Genomic DNA, 16,073 nt, shown 5'->3' with positions numbered 1-16,073 from the left:
TTTTCCCTGGGTTTTCCGTAGACTTTCCAGACGACTGTCTGCACCAGTTCCCCCTGATGTCGGCCCAGGACACATACTAACCGCCCTGTCCCCCGCACCTTGCTGCTGTCCTGTCTCCATCTGTCCACATCTGTACGCCGCTCATAGCCACAGTTGCTTCCCGGCACAGAACTAAAAAAAAAAACTCCCTTGTTGTTACGCGGTGAACGTTATTGAAGTTCATTTTGATTACGTGTAAGTTCGTTACATTTCTTGCACAGTATAACTTAACTGGTAACGAGTTTCCTTTGTTGAGTAACTTCCCATCTGTGCTCTCAGTCATTTTATTTTATTTTAAATCAGTTACAGAACACCAAATATACTACATGAAAAATGAAGGTGTCAGTGAAAACGACAAAGGTAACTCAATTTATTATGATTTTAAGCAAATAACGAAATTCTGACTTACCGGGTTGCCACCGCTGCACCTAATTGGCCTCCTTCCCTAATCTTGTCAAAGTCCATTGTGACTCTTCAGCAAACCAGTCTTCTCGCGCGCCAAAACAAACCCACGTGGTCGCCGAGATCGGCCCTGCTGCTCACCAGAGCCGTATATTAAAAGGGAGTCTGGCCATTGGGAGGAGTCACAAAAAGAGGCTCGACTTGTCAATCACAGTTTCGCTCCACTGATTGGTTTGCTCTTTATCAAGGGGGTCGCCATGACACCTCACTGCCACCCAAAATGGCGACGAAAAGAAACAATGGAGCGGGGATTTCGTGACAAAAAATTTTCACAGACAACTCTGATTTTACGCTGCAAATGTACATCCTCATATACGTTTCTTGGAAATCAGTTTCCAACTGATGCTCATCCATCAATATCTAACCGAAAATAATACGTTTTGTCGCCGGTGTTAGGCCTTGTGAACATGGCGATCACAACGAAATCATAACAAAAACGGCGCTGTGCTGTACAATCTTATATTTAATTGCTGGATTTCATGGATATAAACATTCTTGCCACTTATATTCCAACTATTCATGTAGGTTTGATTAAAAATCATACCGACAACAGAGTGTGTCCCAGCAGGTGGTTCTGCCGGCAGCGGTACAACGACGGAAGCAGACGACAATTCCCGACGTGCCTTACGGTCCCTAGGTGGCGCTCATCAAATTGGCACCAAAAATCCACCAATTTTGCAGATTGCGAGAGCTATCCATTTAAATCCCATCCAATCCACTTGCCACCCAAAATGGCGCTGCCCATGTTGGATAAGGGGACAAATAGTGAGGTTAAGCTGATTGATAGTGCCCCATATTTCAAGACTTCATTGGTTGGAAAGCTGAAAAAGTGGGCGGAGCTTCAGGTATAGGCATGACCCATTAATGGCCAGACTCCCTTTTAATATACGGCTCTGCTGCTCACCGGACTCCTTCGCCACCACGCGGCTGTTCCATGAACTGTCCTTTTGGGATGGATGAGTCGGATGAGTAGCCAGAAGCACGTGCTAGAACGCAGCTTTCACTTTGACACTTCCGAACACGTGCGCGGAAGGCAGCCGTTGTTTAGCAGGTGTAGCAGTGCGTGATGACTTTTTGAACTCGTGAAAGTGAACCGCCAAGACCCCTGTGACACGCTTCTTACCAGGGAAGAAAGCTGGAGCACCGGGTAATGCTTCCGGTAGGCAGTTGCTACTACTTATCATGTTCCATTTATTTGCTTACAATTTTAAATGGTAGGACGGCAAAGCTTGACACTGTGTTTCTCTGTGCTGAACAGACAGACAGCTGCAGCTGACGTTGTGATAGAACATGATTATTATTATACCTGTGCCACGGGCAGAACAAATGACAATGTCGTCTAATGCAGTTAGGGTCCCAAATGGTATTATCCACTAAGGTCGTGCCACACGCCAGTCTGTAATGACGTACAACGCCAGGATGTCAATACCGCCCCCTATGGTGCAATCATGCGTTCTTTTGATTATGTCGGTGAAAATTTCAAATCTATCTAGATGTCCATAGTTTACGGTTCTGTTTCTGTCACCAGTTCGCGACAAATTGTTCTCATTACGGTCTATCAAGTCGTAAATCACCCTTATCTCTTGTGCCCTCGGTGGCTCAGCCGGTAGCGTGTCCGCCTGCTGATTCCAAGATCGCGGGTTCAAACCCAACTTGCAACTTGGTGGAATGGTACAAGTTGCTCAGACACGCCGTCTTCCGCAAAGGACGTTAAATACGGTGTGTCGAGATTTCGGCGCACGTTGAAGCACCCTCGGGTAGGCCAAATTATTCGAAATCAGTCGAAGGCTCCATACTGTCGCTTTGATTTGGAAATGCCTGGTCTCTAGCAGGGACGGATCTAGACCCAACTTTCTTTTTTGTGTTTTTTTTTTTTTGGGGGGGGAGGGGTTCTTTGTCGAAGCGGGGTAGGGGAGAGGGGCAAACCTAATGTTTAACCCGGGAGGAGGCGGGGAGCGATCCCCTCCCCCCGGATCTGCAACTGGACCTCTGCGGCTGTACCATGAAACTAACTAGCGTGGATTGGGTCAGCGTCATACAGGTCTAAGCAATGGTTGATACAGATCCGCAAGCAAATGGTGCTGCAGAAAATTGGGGACGGGGTCAGAATAACAGTTACATTGACACAGCTGTGGTATATATATCAATGCGAACATGCGCCTCAAGCTATATCACAGAGCCAAAGCTCCCCCCTCTTACCCTCCACCCCCCTCCCAGTAGGGGGCGTACAGGGAATAAAGTTCGGAGGGCGTCTACACACATTTGGTGTGTGTGTGTGGGGGGGGGGGGTGTAAGGGGCGTCTGGATAAATCACTGTCTCTGCTGGGCGACGTCTATGCGCTTCGAGCTCGCGGCCTGTACGATGCGGTCTTTACGCACTGATTTACGCGGTAATTTACGTTCATCGCGACATACGGTGGTGTAATCCAGGAAAGGAATGATGACGAGATTTTCAAAGTATCACGAGATATTATCGAGAGGTATTGAAATTTACGAAGCAGTATTGTATGACATTGAATTCTCGTATAAATTTAATGAGAGCGATAATGCAATATAGGCACGATAGTAGTAGGTACGCTGTTCGTACTCTTACTTGAATCCTTAAAAAAAAAGAAAAGAAAGAAAGTCAACGCGGCGTGGAGGCAGAACTTACAGAACAAAAAATTCCATCCAGCACCCCGAACTTGACTACCCTTTACCCTTCTCTATGAGACGGTCGAACATTTGCTTTCCAAATTTACGTGCAACCGAGTCTTACGTCTCTCCAGCCTGAACCCCTAGAGAACTTCCATTAAGTTTCTTTATCCTTTCTGGGAATTAACGACGCGATTCACCCACTGAAGAGACACACAAGAGAACTTCCGCGCCGCTACACAAAAGAAGTAGCTTTCCCCCCCAAAATCTAGTTCTGCTCCATTTCGTCCATGCCGTCCCACAAGTATCGGTGTGACTTTACATTCAAGGCCGCCGATTCAGACTGCCGACCGAAGCGCGGCATAGATTTCACGTCGTTTTTGTCCAAGCCAGCATCTTTTTACAAATGAAAAATCGATGTTATCGAGCGTCCGTTTTTGCGTAGATCAATAACTACCACATCACCGCGAGATACAAAATGAACACCTCGCTTCTGAGAGGGTATTTGAGCTAAAGAGCAATACATTTGTCATAAGCCTCGCTCCGGCGTTGACAAATTGATCGTCTACCTCTTGTTTACACCTCGCGACAGAAGTGTTCGAGCGTGATTCTTTGCGTTGAACCCATGTGGCTTCTCGTCGTAGATTGGCTCCTGGCGTGCCATGCTTTTATCTACGTATATTTGCTTTCGATGATCCTGTTTGAGGTGCTTTATTTTTCACGAGGCGCAAAAGTGTTTTGCCGACGCGAAAGTGACTTTTTGAACGTTTGGTATGATTGACACCATCGGAGGCCATCTTGTCAATAACTGCGTTTACGTGGATCGATGTGTTGACTGAAAGGCATAGTCGTCTAACCTTCAGTGTCGAATGGACATTACAATGAGAGAGAGAGAGAGAGAAAATGGGAAAACCGGTGTACCGAAGAGGGGAGCAATGAAAAAAAGGTGACGTTTCGAGCGAAAGCTCTTAGCTCGAAAGAGAGAAGACGGGGAGGGGGGGGGGGGGGGGTCGCCATGTAAGACGGCGGGCTGCTGCGCTTCACTTTATTTATGATCTACATGTTGCGAAGCTTAGCTAGCTGTAGTGGAACGCCACCGTGCGGCGTGTGCGGAAAACAGAGCGTGCGGCAGGAAAATCTGCCGGAATGGGGGGTAGAGGTATATGTCTCGGGGGGGGGGGGGGCAGGGCCCCCCCTGGATCTGCCCCTGCTGGCAGCCCTTTTTGGACATTACAATGAACTGTCTTCCAGGGTCACAGAACACCGGGCTAAAGCACAGTCAGTGTAGCCTCGAAGCTTATGGGGTACGTTTTGTTTTAATCAGGTTTGTTTGTTGGTTTTTGACGAAAAGGCTATTAGAGCAACTTGAATTTCGTTTTCGCAGGTGGGCTATACAGCCTGTGGGAGTGCGAATGCAACTACTGGACGAGTAATTAGCTAAAATCCTTATTAACTTATTAATTCGACGTTTTCTTGCAAATGTGAGTAGCAGAATTGGAGCCAGTTATTAAGCACCCTGTGAAGCCAACGTACCTCGAGATATAAATTGTCAAATTTCGCTATGCAAATGAGCCGAAGCAAGAACTACGCGCTTTTCGAGCGCAGTAACGGCGCGACCTTCACCTTATCTGGGTCTCAGATTAGCGCCTACTCCAATCAGCTCCATCGCTCTAAAGCACGTGACCCTCTCACGTGGATTGCCTGTCGCTCTTTCTGCGCTCCAGTAGTGCGTAGTTCTGCTTTCGGCTCATTTGCATAGCGAAATTTGGTAATTTATATCTCAACGTACGTTCGCTTCTCAGGGTACTTAATAAGGACGATGTATTTGAACAACGACTGGCTCCAATTCTGCTCCCTCGCGTTTCCCCAAAAACATAAGTAATAAGTTAATTAATGAATTTTAGCTAATTAGCCGTCCAGTAGCTATAGCTACTGGACGGCTCGGTTTCTCGGTTTAGCTCGGCTACTGGTTTCTCGGGTAGAGGTCTGTTACAGCGTATGTATACATACGCTGTAACAGACCTCTACCCGAGAAACGTCATCATGACGTTGGTAGACAGACTGAAACCGAAACAAATCGGAAGGGGGAGGGTTTGGTTCCACGAATGGGCCCAAAGGGGGGGAAAGGGGGACTATTGAGGAAAAGTAGGGTCGCGTCCCTTTCAGGGACCATCGTAATCCCCTCAAGACCGTGGCTTTCGTGCGCAACCTTGTTCGCCCCTAGCTTCGAGTGTAGTTCAAGTCTACCAAGTTGGTGGCGCTGTCGAACACTATGACGTCATTTGTTTACAAACAGGGAGAGGTCTATACAGGATGTCCGCTTGGCCGTATAACCCACCTGCGGAAACGAAATTCACGTTGCTCTAATACACTTTTTATAAAAAAAAAGAATCTTCCCTGATTAAAAATCAACAACAAAATACACCCTGTATAGTGACTGAAGGCTGAAGCTTAGGGGAGTCACTGAGGGGAAGCTGCTGGATAAGTTGCCTGACTTATTTCAGTCGACAATTGCCGCCTGCACTACCTCATCCTAGCGACTTGTAGCTATAGGAGAGATCGACTTCTCCCGCCCAGTCGACTTTTACCGCCTCCATGAAAACGCGGCTATCCAATGAGAAGTCACGCATTCTATATTGTGTTTTGCGCTTCCTTGCATGTGCCAAAGCGTACCAGTCGAGCGTTTTAATATTGCAACCGTGATTTCACATTTATTATCGTTCTACGCCCCCGTAGTTAACGGCATATATTGCGCTCGCGTACGAAGAAGAGAGGTTAGTATAAATCTGCGCATGAATCTCAGAAAGCGTCGTTCTACGTTGCGTGTACCTTATATCACTCGCACGCGGGGGGGTGACAACGAAAGCGAGGACTATAAATTCGGCTTTTCCGGTCTGTACCACAAAAAATGACGCAATTTCGAGGGGCGAATACCCTCGACACACGAAGCTCCCGCTGTTATTACTCGGAGAACAGCCTGTAAATTTTAACGTCAGTTGCTGCAATTTCTTTCTTCCCCCCCTTCCCCCCGAAACTTACAGAATAATGCGGTGACAGAGAGGGGAACCCTAGCGGCCGTTATCTCAACTGTTCTGAGCTGCTGTTCCTTCTCACGAGCACGAACACCTCATAGTGATATGGAAAGAGAAATTGGTTCAAGCTTTGGACCACGTGAATGGCAGTTAAAAAAGAAAAAGAAAGAAAAAAGAAGAAAGAGTATGAGATTAAAGTGGACTTTGGGCAGCGGAAACTAGGTTCAAGACGTAGTACTCGCTCTGCCTGTTATGTTCTTTACACAATGGCTTCGATAGCGATGAAAACCGGTAGTTGTTTCCGAGTTTTGGAAGAAGAAAAAAAGCCACAGGGTATTGTGCTCTTACGTGAGGGAAAGATAACTTGTTGATGGGAAAGGGGATATTAAAAAGGCGTTGTTAGGCGCGTTCTCCCTGTTGTTGACGGCTCGTGTAAAGAGCAGAGGGTGAGGGAAAGGTGTGCCACCATGAACAATAGTCTCAAAACTTTCATTTTTCTTGTTATCCTGTACAATAGAAAGTTAAGCTCACGCCGGAAATTACGTGCTGCCTTAATCCTTCAAGGGTATTAGCTGCGGCCTTTGTTGTAGGGTCTCCTCGGAGAAGAAGGAATTTATTTCTGATATAGTGGCGTCAAGAGTTATTTCAACGTAAGAGGAGAGGAACGATGCGTAAATTTACGGCCGACACGCACTGTGCGTTCGCACACGAAAGAGAGAGAGAGGTAATGGCAGGAGCGGCTCGCCGTTGTTGGCCGCACAGAAGTGGGCGTCGTCACGACTATAAAAAACAAAACAAAGACGGATGGAGAACGAAGGGTGGAGATGCGTAGAGGGTGCGTGAGTTCGTCGGGGAGTGCAAAGTGTTAGAGGGGTCGTTGAGCAAGACCCGCCTCCTGCAGAAAGAGAATAAGGTTTCTTGGTTTAGCGGAACGTTCGGCACAAGAACCACCGGGGAACAGGATGTCCGCTAGCGTGCCAGAGCTGGAGAGCACGCTCTGCGCCAACCAAATGGCGTCACATCGTACAGTTATCGATTGATTTGATGAGAGAGCGGAATGCACGCTTTCTTTCTTTCTCTCTTTTTTTTTTTTTTGTGGCATTTGACAACATACTTAAACTGCCATGAAAGGGCGTGCCCCCTTCCCCCCATTTTCCGCAAATCGTGACAGCAAATGATGTCCTTTGGAATGACAGTCGATTCTGAGTATGTTATGCCATGAAGCTCTCTTTTTATGCCCGTACCTATACATGTACGGCACAGGTATACGCGTACGTACCATAATCAAAATATAGTTGTTGTAAACCACGATATATAGAAATTCGTGATGTTTATATTCTTTCAACTTTTCCCAAGGTTGTTGTCACTAGGGGTAGGAATTGTGATGGATTGTCAGGTTGGCGAGTACCTGAGCACTGCAATAGACCTCTCCCTGTTTATAAACAAATGACGTCATAGTGTTCGACAGCGCCACCAATTTGGTAGATCTGAACCACGCTCGAAGCTGGGTGCGAACAAGGTCGCGCCCGAAAGCCACGGTCTTGAGGGGAATACCGTCAGGGGACATTCGGTTCTACTTTTTCTTTCTAATAGGAGGCAGCGAACAAGTGCCCATTTGTGGAACCCAGCCATCCCCTGCCGATTTGTTTCGGTTTTAGTCTGTCTACCAACGTCATGATGACGTTTCTCGGGTAGAGGTCTATTGGGAATGTTCCCTGATCTCATGGGGCGTAGCTCTTCACAAGACAAACACGGTGCACGCGCGCATGGAGGAAAAATATTTTTATACCATGAAGGAAAAAGAAAAGAAAAAGAAAGAAAGAAAGAAAAGAAAAGTAGTGACAATATGACAGCTTCGCAAACGCTGTGAGCTCCTGAGCCTTTTATTGTAGGAGCACCACAGAAAAAAAAAAAAAAAAAAAGACAGAGAAAGAAAAGAACTACGAAATCTACTGACGATGTAAGAAGAAGTGTATGCAATTTTCGATGTGCGATGAGTCATGGTTATCGGAAGAACAAGACAGTTCCATATTCCTTGCTATGAATCTGTATCTCAGCAGATCGAAAAGGTGGAGGTGTTGCTCTGGCAATAAATTTTCTGTGCAATTTCGCAACTCGCGGTGACTGATCTGAGGGTGAATCCAGCGGTCGCCTGATTTTTATTAACCACGCCTAGCGCTCCCGCTAGCGCAATAAAAATAGCGAGGCAGTAAAAAGTTACGCGGTAGAGGACGGCAGCGAGGGTGATTGTCTGGGTGAGGCCCTCGTCGTCAGCTCGTAGTAATGTTACGTAATCGTGTCACATGGTTGTGCCCTTTTGGGTATTCCTGTGCCGGTCGCTGTATACTCCTGATTCCTCGTTCTCTATGTAGAGGCAAAACACGTTGCGAAACACCCGCATATACGTGATGGAAACGTCACTTACGATTAAACGTATCAACACCACACGAAGATATTATCGCATCCTTAACAAGCATCGCGGGCCTTCTGTTCGTTATCCCGCCCATGTTCCCGCAGTTGCGAAATCTATACCTAAACGACAACATCCCAGTAATGTGCCATACCCAAGCCAGCCCCCAGTGTCCCCCGGGGATCCAGAAGCTAGTTGCTGGGATCCGTTTTCTGCGCAGTTCCGAAGGAGCCCCATGTTTCTTTATCCCCCCTTTGATTCCCTCTAGACGCGCAATTAAGCTCGAGCAATGTAGAGGGCTTATGTGCTAACGTGGCTCATTCCGTTAGTGGCCCTTCACGTAGAGGACATAATCACTGCAGCAGCCACTTTAGAGGAGGAGAGTTTACTTAGTACAACTTCCTTTGTTCCCAAGTGTTGCTAGCTGCAAGCACATTGGTACGGCGTGGTAAAATCAGTTATAGGTCCCTTGGATTTGGCTTCGTGACAACTTATACCTGCCAATGAACACGCCTCAATGTAATAAGCACATAACGGAGATTGGAATTTCATGAAATTGGTAACACCTCCTACAACAGCAGTATGCACCCGCGCGAGGCGAGAGTTCTAAAGTCTCCAGAGGACAGAGGAGGTCCGGCGACTTTCCCTCCCTCGCCATGAGCGCACCCTGGAATCCCATAGAGTAGGGTGCAAGCACCCGAGGCATCTCCGATGTTATTTCAAGACGGAAGAGGATTGGTGACTCCCTCGCCTGGGGTTGCTCTGAAGTCCTGCTTCACCACATTGCCGCTCTGATGGATGTTTCCTCCTTTGCCAAGAGAACAGAGAAAGGCGCACAGTCCTTCAATATGGACTGCTTGAGCATAGCTCGAATGTTGCTCTTCTTGTGCGTATACTTCACGTCTTGTGTACCGAACTCACATTACAAAAAGCAATAAAAGTCATCATGCTCATATTTTATCATCGTCTTGGCGCAGTATGACCTGCGTTGTTGTTGCGCTATTAAACAGCCCAGTCAGTTAATCAATGAATGAATGAATCAATCAATCTCCTACAACAGACTGTTCCATATATTGTCAGAAACTCTACGGGGACAATGTGACAGCTAGGCATGTGTGCTGGCACCATTTGTCCTCTCGTTGCCTTCGTGCCATAAAACACCAAAACACCACACTGTGCATTTTCCTATTCGTTTTGAAAAAGTACACGGCTGTTCAGGGCGAGTTGACGGCTTGGCGTGTACTAGCAGGATAGGAATTGCAGCAAGGTTGCAATTCGAGCAGAGGATAATAAGGGTCCGCATTGGAGGCCTAGAAGAGCAATTTTTTTTTTTCATTTGCAAAATTTTTGTAAGTGTACATTAAAGGAAAGACAGGCACTCAAGCGAGTGCAGCCACATCGAAGAGACCTTATATTTGTTATTTTCTAATGGCAGCTGCTGCGATCCTTTCTTCCGTCGTGAAGTTTATGAAATGGAATGCTATCTGACGAACGCTGTCTGAGGCTTTCACTCGCAATGAGACAATGAGCTCGTTGCGCAGGAGCATGGCTGTTTTTCAAGCGTGGTATCCTTAACGGCCGAAGCTATATGAGTGACTGCGATATTTTCAAATTGACTCTCGAAGTTCAGTGGGACGCTGCAAAAAGTCTTCAATATCCCATCACTGCATAGAGTCCCGTGGGAACGCTCGAAGAATGACGCAGAGGGACGGATCGAATTTACGCGAGACATTCCATCAAATATTTCTTTTCCAATCTCAACGTTGAAAGTGAGTGTATCACGCAGAGTTGGCTGTGGTGTGATGATATACTTGGAGAGTATAGATACGTAGCGGCGCTGTGGCTATGGCTGGGGACTTTGAACGACCGTAACAGGACAAGTACCACGATGTGTGTACTTGCACGACAAAGCGTGGCGATGACATATGTTCGTACTTATATGTAATACGTAAATATGGCATTGTGTGATGGTACCCATTGGAGAGCTAAGCTATTTCCTTTGACATTTAATTCCTTCATCTTTTGAAGAATTTGTGTCTCTATAGAGGATGCTCTTCGTACAGGTACAGGATTTTTGTGTGGAGAGCGGCTGTCCACGGGTCCAGTTTGCCGATGAATTGTCTTTTTGGTCAGTAATGCTGTCAGGACTGCGGTCACCTCAGCGTATTTGGACGATGGCACCACCTGGATCGCTTCTGCCCAATCTGTTCGTAAGGTTGAGATGTAGAATGGCTGCATGCGGCACTTTTGTTCCAGCATTTTTGTCTGCTTCTCCATCTGATCGCGACTGCGTGTGATGTGTTTCTCTTCTGCAAGTGTTTGTTGTTTCAGATGTGTTTCTATGCTTGGATTCTACGTTTCATATCATGGCTGGTGCAGTGTCCGTAGAGCGGGCCAGTCTTCGCTGGTCTTGGTGGATGGCTTCCGATCGACCTGTGAGTTCGTCAGAGTTGCTCAGAGGCGGGAACGTTGCCCGTTCTTGAGTCAGCCGAGCATATAGCTCTTCCTGTTTTTGTTTGCTCCAGTCTGGTGGTTTGTTGAAGTACCTGCTTGGTTGCAAGTAAAGGAAAAGGCAGATATGGGGCATCCGTGGAAACTTGGCGCTATCCCTTGTGCTCAGAGGAAATCCAATTGCGCTTTTGAGTCCCCTTAGATGAACCCGTTCTGTCACTGTTCATAATGATTCACAGAGATTGGCCGTGCGGGTAAGCGTACATGAGTCTTGTCACAGTGAGCGCGTCATCGATTACCATGCCTGAGGCAAACAGCTAGAGGCATTGCAATATACTATTTTTACAAAAGCAAGCGAGAACTGTGGCACGCAAGTGCTCATTGGAATTTAGAGCGCCTTAGAGCATTACGAGACGGGCAGAGGTAGAAGAAGAACAACAACATCCCCGTTTTGCGCTGCAGCAGCGTCAGCCGGGGTAAACCATAACCGAAGCAGACGTCGCAGCAGTGTCCCTCAAAGCTCCCATGCTGCTTTGCGCCGCGCGCTTGGTGGTGCGCGCATCATTTTAAAATCGTCTATTGAAAGGAGACAGGCAATGCAATTGACAGACATGGCAACGAAGAGATATGTCAGTTGGAGACAAGCAAACAGCCCGAGGCATGATTTGCAAGTCTCCGTGTCAGGTTGGGACTTGCAGCCGAGTTGGATGTCCTTTGTGTACAGTACCCACAACATTCGATAGTCTATATTGGCTCCCACGGGGTACTTGTTACTTTAACCCTCCTTCGGGGAATGTAGGGGAGGATGTTTTGGTGTACACCGAGAAATAAACGTTGCGATCGGCCTTCGTGCGGCCGGTGGCGAATCACGGGGGAAGTGATCTTTCGTGGCTTCACTTCGCGAGACAAACTATCGCGGTCACAGTGGTCGGTCTGTGGATTGATTTTGCCCACCAGAGTGTTCTTTAACGTGCATCGAAATCTCAGCAGACGGCACACCGCATTTAACGTCCCTTGCTGCATTCGCATACTATGAAGATGTTAGCCCTGTTCATGCAACCTCGTATATGAGACTGAAGTTGTTCTTGCGGCGATACATTAATTTTTAAAGCGCCACTACGGACTAAATCTCGTGTCTTCAGAATCCTACCAAAGTTATCTTACTGAAATCTTCTTGTCTCACTTTACATTCCTGCAAACTATTTTGGCTCTACGTGACGCGAAAGCTAGAGAAAATTAATTTTTATTTATGAGAACTGTGACGTCATGTTAGGCGCCGATCTGGCAACGTTGTTGCCCGTGGCGTCTTCAGGGGGGCTCACTTTTTGCACTCCGTTAGCGGAGCCCCAAGTGACGTATCATCAACACGCTCCGACCTTGGAGAAAACACAAAGGAGGGAGAAGACATCTCTCCCTTTTTCCCCTCCTTTGATCAGCTACACGTGACCCTCCCCGGACGCCGGCGTCGTTACTAAGAGACGAGTGCCCTCTCCAAAACATGACATCTTGCAATTTGTGGGCGTATGATGACGTCACCCGCTCCACGCGTCATCGAAACTTGTGGAGGCTCAGAGATCTTCAAAAATTGACAGAAAATGCACAGCGCTCGTAAAGAGGATTGAAATTTCGCGTATAGAATCCTTGAGGCACCTTCATTTCATGGACTAAATAAAATAAACGCTGTTTTCCGAGTCCGGAGTGGCACTTTAAGCACCTTGTCGCGTTACTCTCAAACCACCGGTCTCCGTGCGCTCCCTAGCCTCGTTCCAAGCGACGACACAACAGGGGTGGACTGCCAAAACTGCTCTTCCCATTGGGACGAATACTGGTGGCCGCCGTCTTTCATGAGTACGACTAACGTAACGTACAATTGTCATCCGGTAAACATCTGGGTAGCGTATCAACGTTCGAAAGTTCAAGGAAAAAGAAGATTGCTTGCTTCCGTGTGCGATATGCACAGTTGTTCATGTGAGGAGTGCTGGCCGATGCGATATCTTTTCTACAGCGGTTCCCGAATGGGAGAAAATGAACGGGAACGAAATGAAGGGGGACGGACACGAAAATGAACGAAAACGCATACGGGAAAATGAAGGAACTCGGCAACAGCAGTCCACAGCAGTAGACTTGTCCTATCCCTGTGACTACCACGGGGTGGCAGCACTAATGGCGGCGCCCATTTCTTGAATGGCGTTTTTGTGTATACCGAGACAGTCCTTGTACGTGCGCCTATTTGGAGCTACCAAGGGCTTTTTGGCACCAAACAAAAATACATATATTATTGTTATTATTGTAAGGAATCGGACGACAGCTACTAACGCGTTGAGTTATAGACTGAAAACGAACGAAAGCAGACGAAAGTAAAAGCACTGTGTTGCCTTCAACAACTCCCATCATGCTTTGAGCCAAGAAAGAGCTACCATAAAAGAGCCATCCTTCGTCTTCGTCTTCGTCATCACTGTAGGCAGATACATCGCCGTCTTGACGCTGTGTCTGCAGCGATGCGCGGTGTCTTCTGGTTGTCAAAACTACCCTTGAGCAGAATGGATTGAAAATCGATAAATCAGTGTATAGCATCTCTTCAGGCTATCCCGTTGTTTTGGCTCGTTTAAAGTCGTGGAAGTACCTGTCTTTTCTATTGATACGCACACGTTTTGAGAGGAGAACACGGTACCGTCTCCACTGATGCTGTGCTCCGTAATTTTGTCATATTGTGAAATATGTTGTGAATCCAGGCTACAGGTCGTAATTAGAGCAAGCCAAGGGGTATTGACCAATCAATACATATAATTGTGAGTATGCGTCAGTCCGATCGCCGATGACACTGGTTCTCCGCAACGCATCTCATTCTATGCTGTTACTGCAATGTGTAGCTTAACTGTTCAGCAGAAGCTGCTTATCTTTGCAGTCTGCCGTTGTGGAAACGGTCCGAACGCGGCACCGCAGCTAGCAACACTTTAGAACGCTTTTGAGAAGAAAACCACGGGGACAACGTGTTGCAGAGACATTTATGTACATTTTATTGGTAACGCGAGGCACATATTTACATGACATAGAACGGTTTTATGTACAATGGGAGCCAAATGGCACAGTTTTTTGACGAACACACGAAAACAACACAGATACCACACGCGGATTTCCCGAGATGGGACATTCACAACGGGACATTAACCAGACAATGACGTGGACATAAACCTAATACGCGACGTATACGAGGATTCTTTGGGAACATTTAGGAGAGATAGATGTGTTCAGGAAGACATTGTACAGAAAGAGATAAAGGAATAACGAAAGGGTGAATGTATTATTTTTAAAGCTTTGCTTTCAGTAGAGCAACTTGGCAACTGCGGCTCTTTTGTCATATTCTTACAACATCATGAACCAGTCTTTCGTTGCAGCATTGGTTACGGGACCGTAGGAAAGTGTGACAACATTCCCCACCCCCTTATATCATTCCTGTGACAAATCATACTTCGAAGTTCCATGCGTTGTTTTTCTTAATGAAAAATTTTGCATCCTGGGAGCGTTATCACTTTTGGGTGTCCCATGGGTAACCCAGGCTCGTCTTAGCGGTTCCGAACGTGGCTGGATGGCGGGCGCTAGCAATAGCGCAACGCGAACACTGATATCGCTGCTTGTTTATGTCTTGTCCATGCGAACAAGACAGCTAGTGACAGAATGCACATAACACTAGATGCCGCGCGGTATGGGCGTTGGCAACAACAAAGAGCATCCTCACCACATTGGACAAAACACGTGACTCAACAATTAACAGCTTTGGAGGATATTCACCAATAACCACCGTGCCCTCCACCATGACCACCACCGTGACCACCGCCATGTTTTCCGCCATCCACGACGATCAGAGTATTCTTGCCTCGAGAGACGTGTTCGTGATGGTGATGGACAGCTTTGCCGAAGTGGTGATGCTTCACGTGGTGCTTCACCCTAACGATGAGAGAGGGAACGCGTTATTTGCAGCTGGAAGTGTTGCACAGTTGGCTTGGGCCAAGCACAGATACCAATGTAACGCTAAAAGCACAAGGTGACGTACACCAAAGGGTTAAACATAGTGCTTCAAAGACTCCCCACTTGCGTAAGACTTCCACGCTCGGCGCGACTTACACGTATGCTCAACATACGTATACGTAAGTATCTCAAATACTTGGAACCCAACATAATAGACCATGCGTTACTCCTTACGCGTTCATCGCGTTCATATCTTTACAAGTGTCGCGAGAAGTGCAGTCCTTTGTCCAGGAATGCCTTGCCCATGTTTTCAAAACAGCGACGGTGAGAGCCTTTTCTATTTCGTTTCTCTTTTACGACGGAAACGTACGAAAACACGTACCTGATGAAACGTGGTCCACCACGCGAAAGCTTGTAATAATTTTTAGGAAGCTTCATTGCCGTTTTTCAATTGTCTGCTTCACGAAATCTATCTCGAAATCTGCTATTGTGAGCATGGCCACGGATGGTACGTACATGTAACCTGTTTCTGCGAAAGCACTTCCTGATTGGAAGTACTACACACTCGTTTCCACGCGGAGTGGCAAACATCGTTAAAAGCGGGTTCGTTATAAAGCATTGATGTTCTGCTTGCACAGGGCCTAGAATCCGCAAGAGAACGAGTTGTTTTCTGACTTACGGTACTGGTATTGCCACGGGGATGTGGACTGGGATGATCTGCTCGTGGTGAGTGTTGTGAGGGATGGGAATTGGGATGGGCACCAGTTTACGACGAAACATGAGTCCCGCCAAGGCGTACTTGGCCAGCTTCTTGTGCATGATCTTGTGACCGCAACTCGCCGGACCAATGAGCACCGCGCACAACGCAACAGCCACCAGCAGGAATAATCCTGTTTTGTGCATCGTCATTGGCATCTGCAATCATCGTGGATCATCATGAACAAACTGCTCGTTCTTTTATAATTCGATGAATCAATAAATCAATCAGCCGCTCAATCGAGGTCAATTTTCGGTTATCTTGTGCTATCATCGTTACTTTGAAAGTCGAAAATGGGATATGCCTTGCAGCTAGCAATTTC

The 16,073-nt window shown here is 47.0% G+C and overlaps 1 protein-coding gene across 2 annotated transcripts in view; it reads left to right on the top strand.

Annotated features, from left to right (window-relative positions):
• The first annotated feature begins 1,515 nt into the window (after nucleotides 1–1,515).
• The window catches only part of LOC135399924 (5-hydroxytryptamine receptor 1-like), a 299,523-nt gene continuing 284,965 nt past the window's right edge, over nucleotides 1,516–16,073 (top strand). For both annotated transcript variants that reach the window (XM_064631661.1, XM_064631658.1), the window contains exon 1: nucleotides 1,516–1,660. The gene's annotated coding sequence lies outside the window, so the exon portion shown is untranslated. The remainder of the gene's footprint in view (nucleotides 1,661–16,073) is intronic.

This window comes from Ornithodoros turicata, chromosome 7, assembly GCF_037126465.1.
Source record: "Ornithodoros turicata isolate Travis chromosome 7, ASM3712646v1, whole genome shotgun sequence".
Taxonomy (NCBI): domain Eukaryota; kingdom Metazoa; phylum Arthropoda; class Arachnida; order Ixodida; family Argasidae; genus Ornithodoros; species Ornithodoros turicata.
Note: the sequence above shows the minus strand (reverse complement) of the source record. Positions and strands in the feature narration are given on the sequence as shown.